This window comes from Pristis pectinata, chromosome 7 (assembly GCF_009764475.1).
Source record: "Pristis pectinata isolate sPriPec2 chromosome 7, sPriPec2.1.pri, whole genome shotgun sequence".
Taxonomy (NCBI): Eukaryota; Metazoa; Chordata; class Chondrichthyes; order Rhinopristiformes; family Pristidae; genus Pristis; species Pristis pectinata.
Genome location: NC_067411.1, coordinates 9515848 through 9538707, shown reverse-complemented (window position 1 = coordinate 9538707; position 22860 = coordinate 9515848).

Sequence of the window (22860 nt, the reverse complement as noted above, 5' to 3'; positions counted from 1 at the left end):
CTCTGTGATAATTTGGTGCGAATTCAGCCTCCACAGTTCCACCACTGCCCTTCGTGATGCTGGAGGACAGGGTGCTGCTGGACAATGGGCCTCTGACCATTCCTGTCCTTCTCGTGGGAAATAAATTTTTAAAAAATCGCAGAGTCTGATGCAGGGTCTCGACCCGAAGCATCGATAATTCCTTTCCCCCCCACAGACGCTGAGCTAAGGAGGAATTGCTTCAGCCAGTGGGTGGTGAATCTGTGGAATTCATTGCCCCAGACGGCTGTGGAGGCCAACTCTGGGTATATTTAAAGCGGAGGTTGATAGGTTCTTGATTAGTAAGGGTGTCAAAGGTTGCGAGGAGAAGGCAGGAGAATGGGGTTGAGAGGGAAAAATAAATCAGCCATGATCGAATGGTGGAGCAGACTCGATGGGCCGAATGGCCTAATTCTGCTCCTATGTCTTATGGTCTAATGCTCGACCTGCTGAGTTCCTCCAGCAGATTGTTTGTTGCTCAGGGAGCCCTGCGGACATTGATCACCTCCACAACTGAATGACAAGTGTCACTTCTATCCATGGGCTACAAGGAACACGCCAGGCTTGACACTTGTCATCTCTGTTTCCGATTCCACTCCATCTTCCGTGGATAATGTTGAACCACGTTGTGTTAATTTTCAATGACATATAAAATGGAACACAGGCAAGTAACAACAAGAGGCACTTTCACGTTCTTTGGTAGAGGAATGTTTGGTGTCCTTATCTAAGGAAGCCACACTTGCCAGAGAGGGAGATCAGCAATGGTTCACTGGACTGATACCAGCAACGGGCACATTGTCCTCAGTAGAGAGCTAAAGCAGACTGACCTTATGCACTCTGGAGTTTAGAAGGATGAGAGGTGAATCCATTGAAATGCACAAGATATTTCTTAGGTTTGTCCAGTTCGAGGCATAGAATCATACAGCACAGAGATGGGTCCTTCAGCCCATCCTGTTTATGCTAACTGTTGTATCTATCCATGCTAATCCTATGTAGCTGCACTAAGTCTGTAGCCTTCTATGCAATGGCAATTCAATTGCCTGTCTAGGTGCCTCTTAAATACTGTGATTGTGTCTGCCTCCACTGGCCACACATTCCAGATATCAATCACACTTTGTGTGAAAAATTTTCCCCTCTGGTCCCCTCTAAACCTTCTCCCTCTCACCTTAATCCTCTGCCTTCTTGTGGCACGGTATCAAGGAGTGGCACGGTAGCATAGTGGTTAGCGTAACACAATTCCAGCACCAACGACCTGGGTTCAATTCCCGCTGCTGTCTGTAAAGAGTTTGCACATTCTCCCCGTGTCTGCATGGGTTTCCTCCGGGTGCTCTGGTTTCCTCCCACATTCCAAAGACATATGGGTTAGGAGCTGTGGGCATGCTATGTTGGCGCCGAAAGAGTGGCGACACTTGTGGGCTGCCCCCAGCACATTCTTAGCAACGTAAAAAGACGTATTGCACTGTGTGTTTCGATGTACACGTGACTAATAAATAAATATATTATCTTATCTTTAGATATGCCCACCACAGAAAAAGAGAATTCTTACACTCTACTCTATCTATGCCTCTACCTCTATCAGATCACTCCGCAGCCTCCTTTACTCCAGGGAAAATACTCCCAGCCTATTTAATCTCTCCTTATAACCAAAGGCCTTCGATCTGAGTAATATCATGAGTAATACTAAGATTAAGATTAAGATTTCTTTATTAATCACACGTATATCGAAACACACAGTGAAATGCATCTTTTGCGTAGAGTGTTCTGGGGGCAGCCCGCAAATGTCACCATGCTTCCGGCACCAACACAGCATGCCCACAACTTCCTAACCTGTACGTCTTTGGAATGTGGGAGGAAACCGGAGCACCCGGAGGAAACTCACATAGACACAGGGAGAACGTACAAACTCCTTACAGACAGCGACCGGAATTGAACCCAAGTTGCTAACGCTGTCCAGAAATGTCAGGCGGCCTAGAAAGTATCAGTGTGTGTCCTACTCCAGAGTGTGGAGCAACTAATCCAGCTGCTGCTCCCTTGGTATCGAGTTGTAGGAACAAAATGTGGCGATTGGAAAGATGTGAAATCTCCTGAAGATCTCGTGTTCTGATGGAGAGCAGATAATCTCTCCCTTCAGTTCTACTTGTTTTCTCCACGTTTTTGCTGCCCACTATGGAATAGATTACCTTGTTTTTAATTTTCATGTGGTAAAACGTGGCAAACTCGGCCCTGTCAGCTCACTCAGCTGTATGCAAACAGCTCTATTTTAGAACACGGAACAAAGAGCAGTACAGCACAGGAGCAGGCCCTTCAGCCCACAATGTCTGTGCTAAACATGGGATTTTCCAGCAAAATGGAATCTGGTTGTACCATCTGCAGGATGCACTGTAGCAACTTTCCAAGACTCCTTAGACAGCACCTTCCAAACCCACGACCTCTACCAGCTAGAACGACAAAGACAGCAAAACTATGGGAACACCACCACTTGTAACTTGCCCTCCAAGCAACACACATCTCTTGACTTGCAAATATATCACTGTTGTTGAATCAAAATCTTGGAACTCTCTCCTTAACAGCACTGTGGGTACACCCACACCTCTAGGACTGCAGCGGTTCAAGAAGGCAGATCACCACCTTCTGAAGGGCAATTAGGGATGGGCAATTAAATGCTCGCTCAGCCTATGAAGCCCACAACCTTTGAATGAATAAAAAAAACATCAGCCCCATGTTCCTGATGTCTGGGCATTTGGTGTGAAAGGTGTGTTGGGTTGGTTGGGGGAACTTTCTCATCCATCTGCTCCTGGGCTTGGCCTAGATGGCCATTCACCAATCCCAACAGTGGGCCATCAGGGATGCCAGTGGAACTGTTTGTGCCTGGGTATCTTTATCTAGAGAGGACGTGTTAAGAGTCCTTTTGACCCAGTGGACCCCTTGAAGTTGGAGTAAATCCAGACTAAGGAGGCTAATATTTGATAATAGTTGATATTTTACCTGATTATTTTAAAACCCCAAAAAGTGCACAAAATGGAGACAAGGCCAAATATACACTTCTAACTCAGAAGCCCAAGTGCTACATAGAACGTAGAACATTATAGCACAGTACAGGCTCTTTGGCCCACAATGTTGTGTCGACATTTTATCCTGCTCTAATATCTATCTAACCCTTCCCTCCCACATAGCCCTCCATTTCGCTACCATTCATGTGGCTACCTGAGAGTGTCTTAAATGTCCCTAATGTATCTGCCCCCACAACCTCTGCTGGCAGTGCGCTCCATGCACCCACCACTCTCTGTGTAAAAAACTTACCCCTGACATCCCCCTTATATCTTCCTCCAATCACCTTAAAATTAAGGTACCGAGTGCAACCCAACGAGCTACAGCAAACACATCAGATGAAAGGACTTTATGCGCATGAGTTTGCACACTCAATACCATCTCTATTCTTCTCACTAGGTAGCAGGAACTTCTGCTTGCTTGGACCAAAACTGAATGGAGTGCAGCTCTGTCCTTGTGAGATGGTGAGGACAGAATAAGCGTCCTTCTTCTACCAGGGTTCCTAAAACAACCAGCAAATGTCCGACTGGCAAAGGAACGAATGGTAGTCAAGATGGTATCATGTCAATCATTTAAGCACATATAGCTCATTGGATGATTACCAACCAGGCTGGGTGCCTGGCAGCTTCCCCAGTCCAGACGACAGAAAATGGGATTAATATCAAGCTATTCTTTGCATTGCCCGGAGGTCTTCAATTCTTTCATGCAGGCAAGTTCTCCATTGTGTCAGTGCCATCATTACATTACCTTTCAATTTGGACTCCTTTTATTCAATGAAAATGATTAACTGCTTGAAAGCTGTCACTATGGGCTAACATTAGGATGTTTTAATAGTTCAGCACAAAAATGTAGAGGGAATCTTTATCATCAGATATGTGCTGCCCAATGGAAATAATCTATTGGTAAATTATTGGAAACCATTCCAAGGGATACTATACATCATCGTTTACAAAGACACAGGTTGTTCAGGGATAGTCAGGGATTTGCTCCGGTTTCTGGGGCAATACACAAAAAGTGCTGGAGGAACTCAGCAGGTCAGGCAGCATCCATGGAGGGAAATAAACAGTCAACGTTTTGGGCCAAGACCCTTCATCAGGACTGGAAAGAATCCCAAAGATGTGCGGGTCAGTAGGTTGATACAAGATGATAAGAGGCATAGATCGAGCGGACAGTCAGAAACTTTTTCCCAGGGTGAAAATGGTTAACACGAGGGGACATAATTTTAAGGTGATTGGAGGAAGGTATGAGGGGGGCTATAAGAGGTAAATATTTTACACAAAGAGTGGTGGGTGCGTGGAACGCACTGCCAGCAGAGGTTGTGGGGGCAGATACATTGGGGACATTTAAAAGACCCTTCGACAGCCACATGAATGATAGAAAAATGGAGGGCCATTTGGGAGGGAAATGTTAGATAGATCTCAGAGCAGGATAAAATGTCGGCAAAACATAGTGGGCCGAAGGGCCTGTACTGTGCTGTAATGTTCTATGTTTTATGTTAATTGGACACTGTAAATTGCCCCAAGGAGGTCAATGGGTGGGAGAATCTGGGGGGTTGTTGATAGGAATGTGGGGAGGATAAAATCAATTGGGATGATTAGTGCAACATTGGCTGTTTAACGGTTGGCATAGATTCGTTGGCCAAAGGACCTGTTTCTGTAGCAACAAACAATCTTCTGCAGGAACTCAGTTAGCCAAGCAGCATCTGTGGAGGAAGAGGAACTGTTGACACTTCAGGTTGAAACCCTGCATCACAACTGAAGAGTGGAGAGGGAGGGTAGTTGGTTATGAAGAGGAGAGGGGCAGGGGTTAGACAGGGGGTCTGTTTCCGTGCTGTATTTCTCTATGTACAAATACTCAACAATTCCAAGTGACTTAGAGGGGAACCTAAAAGTGGCAGTGGTCCTTTGAGCCTGTTTCCTTGCTCTTTAAGCAATAGGGGTCACAACATTTGGAAGTACTGTCGTAAAAACATATCCTGAATGACCAACATCTCGGTAAATTGGTAAATGCATCTATTATCATCACATATACCGAGGTACAGTGAAAAACTTTGTTTTGCATGCCATCCATACAGGTCAACTTATTGCAACAGTGTATTGAGGTAGTACAAGGGAAAACAATAACAGAATGCAGAATAAAGTGTTACAGTTAGAGAAAAAGTGCAGGCAGACAATAAGGTGCAAGGCCATAATGAGGTAGATTGTGAGGTCCAGAGTCCATCTTATCGTACTAGGGGAACTGTTCAATTGTCTTATATCAGCAGGATAGAAGCTGTCCTTGAGCCTGGTGGTACGTGCTTTCAGGCTTTTGTATCTTCTGCCTGATAGGAGGGGGGGGGGGGGGGGGGGGGGGGGGGGGGGGGGGGAAGAGACAATGTCCAGGGTGGGTGGGGTCTTTGATTATGTTGGTTGCTTTACCGAGGCAGTGAGGTGGAGACAGGGAGGTCAAAGAGGTAAGTTGTGAAAGAACTTCTAAAAAGAATGAGGGTACAAATCTTTTTTCCCAGCACAGGAATGTCTAAGACAAGAGGGCAGTGGTTTAAGGTGACAGCTAAGATGTTTAGAGAGAATCTGAGGTGGACATTTTTCACACAGAGAGTGGTTGGAATCTGGAATGTGCTGCTTGAGGAAGTGGTGCACGCAGAGACTCTCACGACATTTAAGAAGCATGCAGATAAGCACTTGAATTGCCAAGGCATAGAAGGCTATGGACCTAATGCGAGCAAATGGGATTAGTATTGATGGGACAATGGCCAGCATGTGCTGGGCCGAAGGGCCTGCTTCTGTGCTGTACAGCTCTACGAGTCAATGATATAGACTGACAGAGGGAAGTAGGGATGAAGGGTTTCAATAACTGTGTTACTGTACCTGCTATGGGTGGGACCTAATAACTGATTGAGGGGTTATACCCAGTTTTTTGGCATACAATATGTGTATTTTCTCAATAGAATACCATTAATAATTCTGCAACCTCATCTTACTTGAATCCTGTAAATCAACAAAATGGTTATACAGCTTCCTCAGTCTAAAAAAACCCACAACCATTCGTCATTGTAATTGCTGCATTTTAATTAAAATTCAAGTTGTCAGTATTCAACCACTGGCCCTTTTATTAAGCAGCTGATGTTCTAAATTGACATATGCTTAATTGTAATGAACTATTTATCACTCTATGGCAGTTTGCATATCGGGGGTTAATTGAATTTCTTGTTTTTGACCTTGTGTTTTAAATGGTGAGAGAGAAATTATTGGCATGGAGTCTGGTGAAGTATGAGCACAGTCCAGTCAATAAGAAAAACTCCTCCTGGGTGACTAGAAAGCTGCCTTTCTATAGTGCTCTTCACAATACCCTAAAGCACCTTACATCCAAGGAAGAACCTTTTTAGTGTAGTCACTGTTCTAATTCTAGTGCAGTCACTGTTCTAAGCTCACCAGCACCTTTTTTTCTAGAGGAGGCTAAAGAAATTTGGCATGCCCCTTTGATCCTCACCAATTTTTGTTGATGTGCCATGGAAAGTATCTTGTTCGGATGCATCAGGGTTTGGTATGGCAACTGCTCTGCCCATAACCACAAGAACTGCGGAAAGTTATGGACACAGCACGGTGCATCACAGAAACCAGCCCTCCCCCCTCCATGGAGTCTACACTTCTCTCTGTCTCGGTAAAGCAGACAACATAATCAAAGACCCCACCCCACCCTGGACATTCTCTCTTCTCCCCCCTCCCATCGGGCAGAAGGTATAAAAGCCGCCAGGATCAGGGACAGATTCTATTCAGCTGTTATAAGACTATTGCGTGGTCCCCTAGTGATAAGACAGACTCTTGATCTCACAATCTACCTCGTTATGGGACCGTATTGTCTGCCTGCACTGCACTTTCACTGGAACTGTAACAGTATATTGAAGATAAGGAGCCTGAGGGCACATACCACCAGGCCAGCTTCTACCCCACTGTGATAAGATTATTGAACAGTTCCCTTATACAGTGAGATGGAGTCTGACCTCACAATCTACCTTGTTGTGACCTTGCACCTTATTGCACTGCACTTTCTCTGTAACTGTGACACTTTACTCTGTACTGTTATTGTTTTTACCTGTACTACCTCAATGCACTCTGTACTGACTCAACGTAACTGCACTGTGTAATGAATTGACCTGTACGATCGGTATGCAAGACAAGTTTTTCACTGTACCTCGGTACAAATGACAATAATAAACAAATACCAACGCTAATACCAATATTTTGTATTCTGCGATTGTTTTCCCTTGACTTACTTGTCTTGTAAGTGAGGGATATGATAGGCCATGAGATTATAGGTTTTGTGAGTGTAAATTTCCATTGCTCTTTATGGATGTCCTATTCTGAGCTGACAGGAGAAGCTAATTTACTGAAAAGTTATGGGAATGTGGAAGTTGTTCCTACAAACTATAGTGAAATATCGTGCATCTACTTTGGGAAAAGTTCATGAGGGAGAATAGAAAAGGATGATTTTTATTCAGATTTCAGTTATGGGGTGGCAAGGACAGTATTTACAACAAGTAACCCACAAGAAGGTAATGGTGTGCCATCTTCTTGAACCAGTGCAGTCCTTCTGGTGAAAGTGCTCCCACAGTGCTGTTAGGAAGGCAACATGGAATTCTGCCTCAATGTCTTTCTGATTTACATTCTGAGAAAACTACCAAGGATGCTTTGTTAAATAAAGAAACTCTCAGAGTCTCACAGAGTTTACCATGCAGTATCGAATGGTACATTTGGGACTTCTGCTCTTGGAAAGAGATAGTGCAAGCTGTTGGGCTAGATGGAGAAGGATGTGAGGGAAATACAAGAGGGCATGTCTTTAAAGTAATGGGCGGGAAGTTCAAGGGAGATATCAGAGGGAGGTTTTTTACCCAGAGAGTGGTTGGGGCATAGAATGCGCTGCCTGGGGCGGTGGTGGAGGCAGGTACATTGGTCAAATTCAAGAGATTGCTAGATAGGCATATTGATGAATTTAAAATAGAGGGATATGTGGGAGGAAGGGGTTAGATGGTCTTAGACGAGGTTTCAAGGTCGGCACAACATTGTGGGCCGAAGGGCCTGTATTGTGCTGTTGTGTTCTATGTTCTATGATTCTATGAAATGTGAGCAGGTAATGAACTGTCAGAGACTCGACTGCAAACCACCAACACTCCGAATGATAGAGATGTTAAACAGGGACACAAAATTGGACCAAATGCACATCTTGCCTTGCATGAATAGGGACTATATATCAGGTGGGACTTAGTATACAAGAAAATAGGAGCAGGAGTAGGCCACTCAGCCCCTCACACCTGCCCTACATTCAATATGCTTATAAGACCATAACAGATAGGAGCAGAATTAGGCCATTCGGCCCATCGAGTTTGCTCTGCCATTCAATCATGGCTGATTTTTTTGAACCCTTTCTCCCGCATTCTCTCCGTAACCCTCAACCCCCTTTCCAATCAAAAACCTATCAATCTCTGCCTTAAATACACCCAGTGACAAGTCTCCAGAGCACTCTGTGGCAACGAGTTCCACAGATTCACCACCCTCCTCATTTCATTTTTAAAGGGACTTCCCTTTATTCTGAGGCTGTGCATGGCTGATCTGTCCCAGACCTCTTCGGCACCATAGCTCTCAATTCAAAATTGTATCTACCCTTCTTTAAGTACCTCCTGTGATCTGGACTCCACAGCTTTTGGGGTTGAGAATTTCAGAGATACACCACACAATGCAGAAGGAAGTTCCTACCCACCTCAGTTGTAGATGACTGGCCCTTCCCTTCCCCTTATCTTTTGGCCATTTCCTCTCATTTGAGACTCTCCCACAAGTGGCTGGCCCATTGCAGGAAGGATGTGGAGGCTTTGGAGAGGATGCAGAAGAGGTTCACCAGGATGCTGTCTGGATTAGAGGGTATTACCCATAAGAAGAGTTTGGACAAACTTAGATTGTTTTCACTGGAGTGTCAGAGGCTGAGGGGAGACCCGATAGAGGTCTATAAAATTATGAGAGACATAGACAGGATAGACAGTCAGAATCTTTCTCCCAGGGTAAAAATGTCAAAAACTTGAGGGCATATCTTCACGGTGAGAAGGGGAGAAATATAAAGGAGATGTGCAGGGTAAGTTTTCCACACAGAGGGTGGTGGGTGCCTGGAACACGCTGCCAGGGGTGGTGGTGGAAGTAGATACAACAGTGGCGTTTAAGAGGCTTTTAGATAGACACATGAACATGCAGGGAATGGAAGGATATGGATCATGTGCAGGCAGAAGGGACTAGTTTAATCTAGCATCATGTTTGGCACAGACGTCGTGGGCTGTACATATCAACATATCAATGTCTACTCTGTCGTGACCCCTTAGGATCTTCTACATTTTAATAAGATCAGCAGTCATTCTTCTAAACTCCTACAAGCCACATTGAGATGCCTCTCTGCCAACCCACCACCTGCCCCCTTTGCCTTTGCTGTGTTCCATTTCAAGTGTGCCAGTGCCCAGATATCACACCTACACATTTTTGAACATGTTGTCACAGCCGTCTTCAAGGGAAGACTAATAAGCCATTCAGCCCCTCAGGTCTGTTCTGCTATCGGTTTCCATCTCAGCTAATCTATATTTCAGCCTCATTTAAATCCCTTAACTCCCCTAATACTGCCGCCAAACAAAAATCCATTGATTTCATGCTTGAAAGCTCCAATTATCTGAGCAACTACTGCATCATTTTTGCAAATCACTAAAAGTTTAAACTAAAAAAAAGCAAATAATTTAAAGAAAGAAATTAATTTGGTGCTTAGAGCAAAATAGCACATTGGGATTCTGCTTTTATGATAAGAACTTACTGAATAAGTACAACTCCAGTGACCGCAATACCATCAGAAAGCAATCTTTGACTAGTCAGTAGGTGAAGACAACATTCTATAAGCAAGAGGGTAGCTAGGAAAAGAATGGATCCCCTTAGAGACTTTAGGGGCAATGTACAGTATATGAGGAGCCAGAGGATGTGAGTGAGGGCCTAAATGAATACTTCTCAGCTGTATTCACCAAGGAGAAGAACGTGGAAGATTATGAGGGATACAAATAGACAGTTTCCTGAAAGTGGCGTCACAGATGGACAGGATGGAAGCACGCTGGCATTCATCAGTCAGGGCATTGAGTATAGAAGTTAGGATGTTATGTTGTAGATGGACAAGAGATTGCACTTGTAGCATCGTGTACGGTACTGGTCACCATGCTAAAGGGAAAGATGCCACTAAGCTGGAAAGAGGGCAGAAAAGGTTCACAAGGATGTTGCTGGGACTCGAGGGACTGGGTGACAGGGAGAGGTTTGGTAGGCTAGGACTTTATTCCTTGGAGTGTAGGAGACTGAGGGGTGATCTAATAGAAGTGCATAAACGCATGAGGGGCATAGATAGGGTGAACGCACAGTTATTTTCCAGGGATGGGGAACCAAGAACTAAAGGGCATAGGTTTAAATTGAGGAAGGAGAGATTTAATAGGAACCTGATGGGCAACTTTTCCACAGAGATGGCGATGAGTAGATAAGACGAGCTGCCAGAGGAAGTGATTGAGGCAGGCACAATGGCAATATTTAAAGACATTTGGACAGGTACATGGATAGGAAAGGTTTAGAGGGACATGGGGCAAATGTTGACAAATGGGACGAGTTTAGATGGGTATCTTGGTCGACATGGACACGTTGGTCCGAAGGGTCTGATTCCGTACCGTATTACCCAATGACTCTATATATTGATAGTTGAGAGTGTGTCAGTTATAAGAAGTGGAGGTGTTAGGTGTCTTGGAATGCATAAATCTTTCCCAGGTTGCTATGGGAAACAAGGGAGGAGATTCCTGGGATGTGATAGAGATTTTTGCATCTTCTTTAACAATAGGTGAGGTACCAGAAGAGGGAGGAGAACTAATGTTGTACCTTCTTGTAAGAAGACCAGCAGGGATAACCCAGGTAACTCCAGGCCAGTTAGCCATATGTCAATGGTAGGGAAATTATTGGAGAAAACAGGACTTATGTACACTTGGAAAGGGATAGTCAGCATGGCACTGTGCAGGGGATATCTTATTTCATTAATCTGGTTCTTTTTTGAGAAGGTTTCAAAGGAGATTGATGAAGGTAGGACAGTCGATCTTGTCCATATGGTAAGGCATTTGACAAGGTCCCACATAGTCAGCTGGTCCAGAAGATTAAGGAATATGGGATCCAAGACAAGCTGGCTAATTGGATCCAAAATTGGCTCGGTGACAGGAGATAGAGGGTGGTGGTGGAAGGATGCATTTCTGATTGAAAGTCTGTGACCAGTGGTGTACCGCAGGGATCGGTGCTGGGACCCTTGTTGTTTGTGATATATATTAACGACTCGTATCAGAATGGAGAGGAGGTATGATTTGTGGATTTGATGAAAATTGGTAGTGTTGTGGGTAGGGAGGAAGGTTGTTCAAGGCTACAGAGGGTTAGAGATCAGATGGAAAGTTGGGCAGAGTGTTGCAAGATGGAATTTAATTCTAACAAGTGCAAGGTTATGCATTTTGGGAAGCCAAATAGGGGTAGGACATATACAGTAAATAGTAGGGCACAAAAGAATGTTGATGAACGAATCCACCTCAGGATCCAAGTCTACAGTTTCCTGAAAGAAGCAATATAGATAAGATAAGATGTCTTTATTTGTCACATGTACATCGAAACACACAGTGAAATACACCTTTTGCGTGGAGAGCTCTGGGGGCAGCCCGCAAGTGTCGCCACACTTCCCGTGCCAACATAGCATGTCCACAACTTCCTAACCCATACATCTTTTGGAATGTGGGAGGAAACTGGAGCACCTGGAGGAAACCCATGCAGACATCTTCATAGATCCTAGCATAGAGTATAACAGGTGGGATGTTATATCGCAATTTTACAAACCACTGGGTAGGCGGCACTTGGAGTATTGCATGCAGTTCTGGTCAAGACACCTTAGGAAGGATGTGATTGTGCTGGAGAGAGTGCAGAGGAGATTCACCAGGATGTTGCCTGGACTGGAGGACTTTAGTTCTGGGGAGAGATTGGACAGGGTGAGTTTAGTTTTCACTGGAGCAAAGGAGGTCAAGGAGTGACCTGATAGAGCTCTATAAAAATATAAGAAGCATAGATACATGCTCACAATCTTTTTCCCGTGGTGACATTATTTAAAACAAGAGAGCATTGTTCTGAGATGAGAGGTAGGATAATTATAGGGGATCTGATAGGCAAGCTTTTTTCACACAGAGAGTGGGTGATATCTGGAACATCCTGCCAGAGGAGGTGGTGAAATCAGATACAATTAAATTGGTAAATTGGTTTATTATTGTCAATTGCACCGAGGTACAGTGAAAAACTTGCCTTGCATACCATTTGTACAGCTCAATTCATTACAACAGTGCATTGAGGTAGTACAAGGTGAACCAATAACAGAATGCAGAATAAAGTGTTACAGTTACAGAGAAAGTACTGCAGGTAACCAATAAGGTACAAGGTCATAACTAGGTAGGTTCTGAGGTCAGGAGTCCATCTTATTGAAAATGGGAACCATTCAATAGTCTTATAACAGCGGGTTAGAATCCTGGTGGTACATGCTTTCAGTCTTTTGTATCTTCTGCCCGATGGGAGGGGGGAGAAGAGAGAATGTCCGGGCTGGGTGGGGTCTTTGATTATGTTGGCTGCTTTACTGAGGCAGCCAGAAGTGCAGACAAAGAGTCCATGGAGGGGAGGCTGGTTTCCGTGATGTGCTGAGCTGTGCCCACAACTCTCTGTAGTTTCTTGCAGTCATGGGCAGAGCAGTTGCCTTACCAAGCCGTGATGAATCCATACAGGATGCTTTCTATGGTGCATCGATAAAGATTGGTTAGGCTCAATTACTATGTTTAAGAGGCATTTAGACAGGTATTTAAATATGCAGGGCATAGAAGGATAAAATCCTAATAAAGGCAAATGTGATTAGTGCAGATGGGCAAAAAGGTTGGTGTGGACATAGTGGGCAGAAAGGACTGTTTCTGTGCTCTGTGACCTATGACTCTGTAACATATGTCATTTGTGAGTTTAATGGATTTTTATAATAGACCAGTAATTTCACAATAACTATTACCAATAGAAATTTTTTTTCGTTTCCAAGTTCATTTAAATAACTGTTCAAAATTCTCAGTTCCCAAAGTGGAATTTGAACCCTTGTCACCAAGTAACTGGGTTTACAACTGGTCAGGAAGAGCCTACCACTTAACCACTACATCATCACTAAACTCACAAGCAGCATCAATAACATCGGTAACACTGCCCACTCCGCAATCAGATGTGAAGTACTTTCCTTGAACTCATTTTGCCTGTACTGTCACATTGGTAATACAAAAATGGAGGCATCGAAGATGTGCTTCCATTTGAAGGATGCTGGTGTTACCTGGGGTTACAAGGTTAAAACAAAACCCTGTGAATCAGGAGGACCAAAGCAGGACTATTAACTATTTCTGATGTACCTTTCTAACATCTTCCATCTTTAATTCATTCATGCCCTTCAGAATATAGAATAAACGAAATGGCTGTCTCAGTTGGAGACGATTAAAATTCACTGAATGAAAAGATAGATAACTGTTGATGTGCTACAGAGCATTTCCAATTAAACTCCAATCTACTTGGTCCAATAAATCTCATTACAGCCTTTTATCGGTGTGAAAACAATTTTATCTGTCAATTCTAATGTAGATAAATGAAGGGTTATGTACATTGGAACATGCAGTGTGGGGTGTGTGTACAATGAAGAGATGGCTATGAACAAAAATGGAAAAAAAAATGGGTCTCATTAACCATTTACCGAAACATCCCTGGACACTTTAAATCAACAATACTAATCATGAACCATGTTGCAATTTTTTTACACCCAAATTTCACTGTTGTTGAATAATGGAAACTAGTGTGTAGTTGGTGAGAAGAATCTAAATAATGGAGGCCCCTTCATAAGTCAAATAAATTATTATGTACCTTATTGTGTACAATCAATGTAAAGATAGAGAGTGATCTTCACAATACTTTTAACTTAAGCTCATATCCGATGCCCATAGAGGAATAAAGTTGTGCTTAGAACAATATCATGTCAGGAAAGATTGCAAACTGTGGAGTCAGTTGCACTGAAGTAGCATTTAGTGTAATACACCAAAGATTACTTGGAATCCCCACCCTAACAAGCATCATAACATCTCTCTGGTGTGGTAAAGTTGGGATTTAGTCAAAGCTAAAGAAATATACAGAAACAGTAAAGTGCAAGAATGACTTACAAGTAAATACTTAGATATTGGAATTCTGAAATCCAAATAGAAAATTCTGGAACTACTCATCAGGGGGCTGGGTGCAGGTGATATCTGTGGAAAGAGAAGCAAGAGTTGATGTTTCAGGTTGATGACCTTCCATCTGAAACCATGATGTATTAGAACAAGACTTCAATTGATATGAATGGATTCTAACTACAAATGGCAGCACATCTTCTTTTTCAATCTTTTTATTAATTTTCAAATTAATACAGATTAATACATATAACATTGGTGATTATACACGTGATACAAAGAGATCGGGAGGACAATCATGACATATATAATCATAAAGAATAAAAAATATATTCTAGGCCCCACGGTCTCTTAGTAAATGAATATATTACAAAAAAAAATCAAAAAGGGAAAGAAAAAGATTTATTGTATAAAAAAAAGAACTCCCAAATCGAAAAAAATTATGTAATAAACCGAAACAAACTAAAAAATATTTCAAAAGAAAAAAAAAATTGGACTGATATTTCTCAATGAACAAAGAGCATTATTATGTCGTCAACTCCGCTCCTCTGTTCAAAGATTATTAAAAAGGGATCTATATCATATGAAAATATTGAATGAATGGTCTCCAAACTTCCTCAAATTTAAGCGAAGAATCAACAGTGCCACTCTTAATTTTTTCTAAGTTTAAACATGATATAGTTTGAGAAAACCATTGAAAAGTAGTGGGGGGTATTGGATCCTTCCATTTAAACAAAATGGATCACTTGGCCATTAATGTAACAAAGGCAATCATATGACAAGCAGCAGCAGATAAGTGGCCAGATTCCATCACTGGTAGCCCAAAAATTGCAGTAATAGGATGAGGATGTAGATCAATATTCGATACAGTTGAAATAATGTTAAAAATGTCTTTCCAATATTTTACCAAGAGAGGACAGGACCAAAACATATGTGTCAGGGAAGCCACCCTCGAGTTACATCTGTCACATATAGGATTTATATGGTGATAAAAACGGGCTAGCTTATCCTTAGACATATGGGTCCTGTGAACCACCTTAAATTGTATCAAAGAGTGTCTGGCACACATCGAAGATGTATTAAATAATTGATGAATTTTCTTCCATGTCTCTGTGGGTAGAAGTATCTAGAGTTCTTTTTCCCAATCATTCTTAATTTTATCAAATGTCTCTGGACATATTTTCATAATTAGATCATAAATTATAAATCAAGCCCTTCTGATAAGGATTAAAACCTAAAATTTTTTCCGTAATTTCAATTTTATATGGAGTCGGAAAAGAAGGCATAGTAACTTTAAAAAAATTTCTAATCTGTAAGTATCGAATAAAGTGTGATCTAGGCAAATTGTATTTATTAGACAACTGTTCAAAAGATAAAAAACAGTTATCAATGAATAAATCACGGAAACATTTTATTCCCTTCATTTTCCATAAAGAAAAAACTGAGTCTATTCTGGATGGTTGAAAGAAAAAATTAGATTGAATGGGCTTGATAAGTTAGCACATCTTCATTAGAATTTATTTCTTACAGTTTACAGTCTTTCCTGACATGATAGTTTGTGAGCACAACTCTATTCCTCGTTTGCCTTCACAGATTTCAACTTCCCAAGAGACTTGCAGAGAAGATATTGAAGCCTATTCTGGGCAGGTTGCCAGTAATTCCGTCTCTTGATGTTCTGCCTGTGGGGAACGGGCTTGCTAAGAGTGGAAGCATCATGTGGGTAGTGACCTTTTGGATGTTGAACCTATCGGGAGCAGCAGAAGATGCTAGTGTTAGTTTCTCCTGCTTTAGCAGCCTTCCCTGTATCCTTAATCTAGTTAATCCATTTCAGTCACTGTCTCTCGGAGATGTTTTGTTCCCTTTCCAAGAACGCACCTGCTATTGAAAATAAAGTTGGACTTCCTCTGTAGCTTGCATTTATAAAGCACCCTTCACAATCTTAGGACATCTCAAAGTGTCTAACAACCAATAAAGTGTGGACTGAAGCATTTTCACTGCTGCAATGTAGTAAATATAGAAGCCAGGTCCCATAAACAGCAATGGCTCATTATCAGATAACCTGCTTCAGTCTGGAAGGTTGTGGGTCAAAGACACACTCGGGAAAAGTCCCCTGCTCTTCTTCAAAATAGTGATGTGGTATCTAGGTCAGACATGGTAGTCAGTTTTAGTATCTCACCTTAATGAGATATAGTGACAATGTTGCCTTCGGAGTAGGAGAAGTCATTTTTAAACTTGGTGCCAAAGTCTCTGGAAAGGGATTTGAACTTACTCAGTGGGTCAGGAAGCATCTATGAAGGGAAATGGACAGCTGATGAGGCCCATGCTGCCTGACCTGCTGAGTTCCTCCAGGTTCCAGCAACTGCAGTCTCTTGTGTCTCCATTGAACAGCTATCTGATTCAGAGGTCAGGATAGCGACTGAGCCACGAGCGCTCAGGAGGCGGGTGTATCCAGCTTCCCATTCCTCCCATGGTATTACCCGATCAGGGTAACTAATCCTAACCCCTTCTGCAAGGGTAGCAATAGCCCTGGGAGCACTATAATGGGCTAATCCACAGACTCACATGCCCGCAATTAATTGCCAGCAAGAATAGGAAATATGCTACTCTTGACCTCATAATCCACCTCGTTATAGCCCTGCACATTATCGTAATGTAACACTTTATATTGCATTCCGTTATTGTTTTCCCTCAATGTACTGATGTAATGAAATGATCTGTATGGATGGAATGCAAAACAAAGGTTTATCACTATACCTTAGTACATGTGACAATAATAAACCAATTTACCAACTTTTTTTACTCTAGACTTATATTCCAATCATTCGGGTTGGGATAGATCTCTCTGGAACCCAAGGAACAATGTTTCATTTTTCTGGATGTTAAGCAAGATTCCCAAGCCACAGTAAATAATGAAGACAACACGTAGACACTGAGCAGATGATTATCTGAATTTCATTGGGGAACAAGGAGTTAAACTGAGCCACTGTCTCTTCTCTCACATCTCCTGATGACAGAGAATTATCTCTGGTATACTAATCGATATTTATAGCTCAATCAACGTAACCAAAGATTTTCCGATCCTTATCATACTGTTGTTTGTGGAATCTTGTTGCATATAAATTGACTGCTACCTTTCTTATATTTCAACAGGACCTACACTTTTTCCCATTATTGAGCGATGCAATACCAGAGGGCATGCACTTAAGGTGAGAGGGGGTAGTTTCAGAACGGACATGAGGGGTACATTTTTTACTAAGAGAGTGGTGGATATGGCCATTTTGTAGGTAGGAAGGATTAGCTATGTCGGCACAACATTGTGGGCCGACAGGCCTGTTCTGTGCTATACTATTCTATGTTCAGTATTTTTTAATTTCAAAAATAAACTTTATTCATGTGTGTTTCAATGTACATGTGACTAATAAAGAAATCTTATCAAAGAAAGACATGGTGAAAAAAATCTTTAAACATCCTTACTGTCATTTGGTCATTACAGTCAGTAGTTTTAATGTACATGTGACTAATAAAGAAATCTTATCTTATCGAAGAAAGATGCAGTGAAAAAAACTTTGTACATTCTTAGTGTCATTTGGTTATTACATTCAGCAGTCTTAACATTTTTTTTAAACCACAGCACCATTGCTACTCATGTGGCCCCATGAGGTGATATATCCTTTCAATGGTTGAGGGGTTTCCCCACCTGACTCAAGCCCCTCCATGTCCAACAGTGGAAGAACCTCAGAATGTGGTTCACTCCAGTATTGCTCTATCTAATGGTAGTGAAAGGCATGGTGTCAATCCGTCTCTTGGTCAGCAAGACCAAGAAACTGATTGTGGACTTCAGGAAGGGGAAGTCGGGAGACCACACACCAGTCATTGAGAGGTCAGCGGTGGAAAGGGTGAGCAGCTTTAAGTTCCTGGGCATCAATATCTTGGGCCCAACACATTGATGCAATCATGAAGAAGGCACGCCAGTAGCTCTACTTAGTTAGGAGTTTGAGGAGATTTGGTATGTCACCAAAGACTCTTGCAAATTTCTACAGATGTATGGTGGAGAGCATTCTGACTGGTTGCATCACCGCCTGGTATGGAGGCTCCAATGCTCAGGATCAAAAGAGGCTGCAGACGGTTGTAGACTCAACCAGCTCCATCACAGGCATAACCCTCCCAGCCATCAAGGATATCTGCAAGAGGCGGTGCCTCAAGAAGGCAGCATCCAACATTAAGGACACCCAACACCCAGGACATGTCCTCTTCACATTACTACCATCGGGGAGGAGGTACAGCAGCCTGAAGACCCACACTCAGCATTTTAGGAAGAGCTTCTTCCCCTCCACCATCAGATTTCTGAACAGTCCATGAAGCCATGAACACTACCTTGTTATTCCTCTTTTGCAATACTTATTTATTTTTGTAACTTACTGTAATTTTTATGTTATTATGTCTTGCACTGTACCGTTGCCACAAAACAAATTTCACGACATGTGTCAGTGATAATTAACCTGATTCTGATTCCTCCCTATATAGCCATTTAAGGGAATCCTAGATAAAGAGGAAACAAATAGAAAGCCTCACTGATAGGGTGAAACAAAATGGGTGGGAGATGCTTGAGGGAAGCTAAACACCAGCAATATGGAGTTGGGCCAAATGGCAAGAATCTCTGCTGTGAAGTCAAAAGTCAACATTATTGTCATAATCACAAGTACATGTATGCACAGGTGCAATGAAAAACTTACCTGTAGCAGCATCACAGGCACATATAAGCAGCATTCACAAAAACATAAATTAAACACAATTTTTACAAGAAAGATAACTAGAACAAAAAAACATATGCAACTCCAGGAAAAAAAGACACAACATAGTGAGACAACTGATCAGAAAGCAAAAAAGAAACTGCTACTGAAAGATTAAGTATTACTTGAAATTAATTAATTACCTGAAATATTAATTGTCCATGGATACTGCCTGAACTGCTGAGTATTTCCTACAGTTTGTGTTTGTATTCGAGTCTCTCGTGATTGCAAGGTATCCAGTATTTTCTTCATTGCACTTAGATCGACGAGCTCTGGAAAATTCTTACCTGTGTCCTAGAAATCATCGATGCTCCCTTGACAACAGCAAAACCAAAGTTTAAAAAAAAAGAAATGAAGTGACTGTTCTTTGGGACCAAGGCGAGGTGTAGAGAAAGGAATAAAAAATGCTTCAAGTCGATGACGATTCATCAAAATTGGAAGAGGTTAGAGATAAAACTGTCTTTAAGCAAGGAGAGAGGAAGGAATAGAGGAAAGAATCTGTGGTCTGGTGGGCAGCAGGAGAGATTGGATATCCAAAGGGATGACCCAAGAGGATAGCTATGAGGCAGGTAGAGAATCAAAGGATGGGGGAGGTATTAAAAGCAGAACCAACAGAAAAACCTGCTACAAAAGCAGAAAATGCTGGAAACATTCGGCAGGTCCTAATCAGGTCAAAAAGGTTGGCATGGACATAGTTTCTGTGCCGTACAGCTCTAAGACTCTGTGACTCTAGGTCAGGAAGCATCTATGGAAGAAGAAACAATTAACGTTGGCATCTGGGATCCTTGGTCAGATGATCTGGGATCTTTCCACAGATGCTGCCCGACCTGCTGAGTATTTTCCAGCATTTTGTTTCAGATTTCTTACATCAGAAGTTTTATCTGATTTTCTTTTGCAAGAATCCACTGTCTGGAAGAAAGAAACAAGTGACGACAACAGTTATAATCTGAGGTAAAAACAAACTGCTGGAGGAACTCAACGGGTCAGGCGGCATCTGTGTGGGGAAGTGGATAGTTGACATTTCAGGTTGAGACCCCTCATCTTTAATGAGGCCTTTCACTCCAGGACATCGGACATGTCCTCATTTTTCAGGAGATGAGGCTTCCTCCTCACTGTGGTCGATGGAGACCTCACCCACATCTCCTCCATTTCTCGCACTTCTGCTCACATCCCAGCCCTCCCCCCAGACAGACCAGGGACGGAGTTCCCTCAGTCCTTACCTTTTTACCAGCCTAAAAAGTATTGTCCCTTTCCCTCCACAGATGCGACCTGACCTGCAGAACTCTTCAGCAATTTGTTTTCCACTCCAGATTCCAACATCTGCAGTCTCTTGCATCTCCCTATGATCTAAGATGTTGGAACAAAGGGCTGAATTCTGAGATTTGTTTTGTGTCTAATTGCAAGACAACACTCAGCAGGACTTATTATGAGTTTCTTTCAGCCTCAGTATCGTTCCCAAAGAATTACTCACAGCTCCCTCAATGTACATAGAACATTACAGCACAGTACAGGACCTTTGGCCCACAATGTTGTGCCAACATTTTATCCTGCTCTAAGATCTATCGAACCCTTCCCTCTCACACAGCCCTCCATTTTTCTATCATTCATGTGTCTATCTAAGAGTCTCTTAAATGTCCCTAATGTATCTGCCCCCAGAACCTCTTCTGGCAGTGCATTCCACGCACCCACCATTCTCTGTGTAAAAAACTTACTTCTGACATGCCCCCTATATCTTGCTCCAATCACCTTAAAATTATGTCCCCTCGTGTTAGCCATTGTCGCTCTGGGAAAATGTCTCAGACTGTCCACTCGATCTATGCCTCTTATCATCTTGTACACCTCGATCAAGTTACCTCTCATCCTACTTCTCTCCAAAGAGAAAAGCCCTAGCTCACTCAACCTCCCCAATAACCTATCCCATTGGATCACTGGTGGCTTATGCCATTTTCTATCCATCAGGAACATTGCAGCCTTAATTCGTTTTTTTATCATTTGTTATTACTCAAAAGGCTCAATCAAAAATCCTCAACGAGGCTTGTTTCATAAAGTATGTGCAAAGTGTGAACTCTACATTAATTACTTTTCACACTTCATTTTGGTCATTAGCCCTGAGTACACTTACACCTAATATAGTGAATTTAACAGCATAATGTAGCATTTAACAAGGAGTTTTAACAGCACCATCAGGATTCCTTCAAATAGTGCATTCAATTGCACTTCATGGAAATACCTTCTCATAAACAAATTGTTTCGTGTCACTTCTGCTATTCTGTACTCAGAATAACCAAATCATTTTGTCTGGAACTCCTACGATAAAAGAAAGTATTTTATTATATTGGATTGTCAGTTATGACACATATGTAAAGTACTTCGGAGGCAAGGTTCCAAGCCAACCTCGTCTCTTTCACAAAAGTATACAAGAGAATGTGTCATTCACTTAACATCCACATAGCAATGGTCCTCTACCAACCTGCCCCTGCTTTACAAAAGCCCTTTTCAATTATAAAGGTTCATGTAGAGACCCTGAAAAATGTGGACCACTTCTCATAGCTCAAGGTAAGATAAGATAAGATAATCTTTATCAGTCACATGTACGTCAAAACACACAGTGAAATGCATCTTTTGCGTAGAGTGTTCTGGGGGCAGCCCGCAAGTGTCGCCACGCTTCCGGTGCCAACAACGTCCTAACCCGTACGTCTTTCGAATGTGGAAGGAAACCGGAGAACCTGGAGGAAACCCACGCAGACACGGGGAGAACATACAAACTCTCTCAGCCATCTCTCAGCCATGACAGAGGCTAATGATGAAATTCGTGGCATTGAATGCTCCACCTCAATCTTTGGGCAATTGAGGGAAAGGGTATTTGAGGATCAAGACCTCAGAACAGATAGACCATAAATGACGGTCTAGCAGGCAGCTGTGATCACTGCCCTCTTGTATGCCTTTGAGATCTGTGATATCTGTAGGAGGCACATCAAGGCTGCGTCCTCAGCCCACAAGACACCAAATTAAACTAAATCCAATATCCCTCCATTCCCTACATATCAATGGGTCTGTCTAAAAGCCTCTGAAATGCTACTATCGTATCTGCTTTCACCACCATCCCAGGCAGCCCATTCCAGATACCCACCACTCTCTGTGCAAAAAAAAACTTGCCCTGCTCACCTTTAAACTTTGAACCTTCTCCCTCTCACCTTAAGTGCATGCCCTCTGAAATTTGACATTTTCATCCTAGGAGAAAGATTTTGATTGGTTACCCTACTTATGCCTCTCTTAATTTAATGAACTTCTATCAGGTCTCCCTTCAGTCTCCGATCCTTCAGAGAAAACAACCCAAGTTGGTCCAACCTCTCCTTATAGCTCATACTCTCTAATCCATATAGTATCCTGTCTGTACCCTTTCGAAAGCCTCCACGTCCTTCCTGTAATTCCTTCCAGCACAGTACTGCACGCAATGTGCTGTACTGCTCTACGTTCTCTGTCAAAACCACTCCTTGTACTATCCTTCCCGATGTTTGCTGAATTTTCTCCGGTGTTCCTGTATCACAGAACAGTTTCTAGGTTCAAGTTTTGTTTTGTGTGTCAAAGACATGGTTAAGGGCTCCTTGAAATAAATCAATTACAGCATATAAATAATACGTTCAAATATTACGTGATAAAAAATAAATCTACCCTCCCTCTTGACACATCCACTAGATAAATGAACCAGAT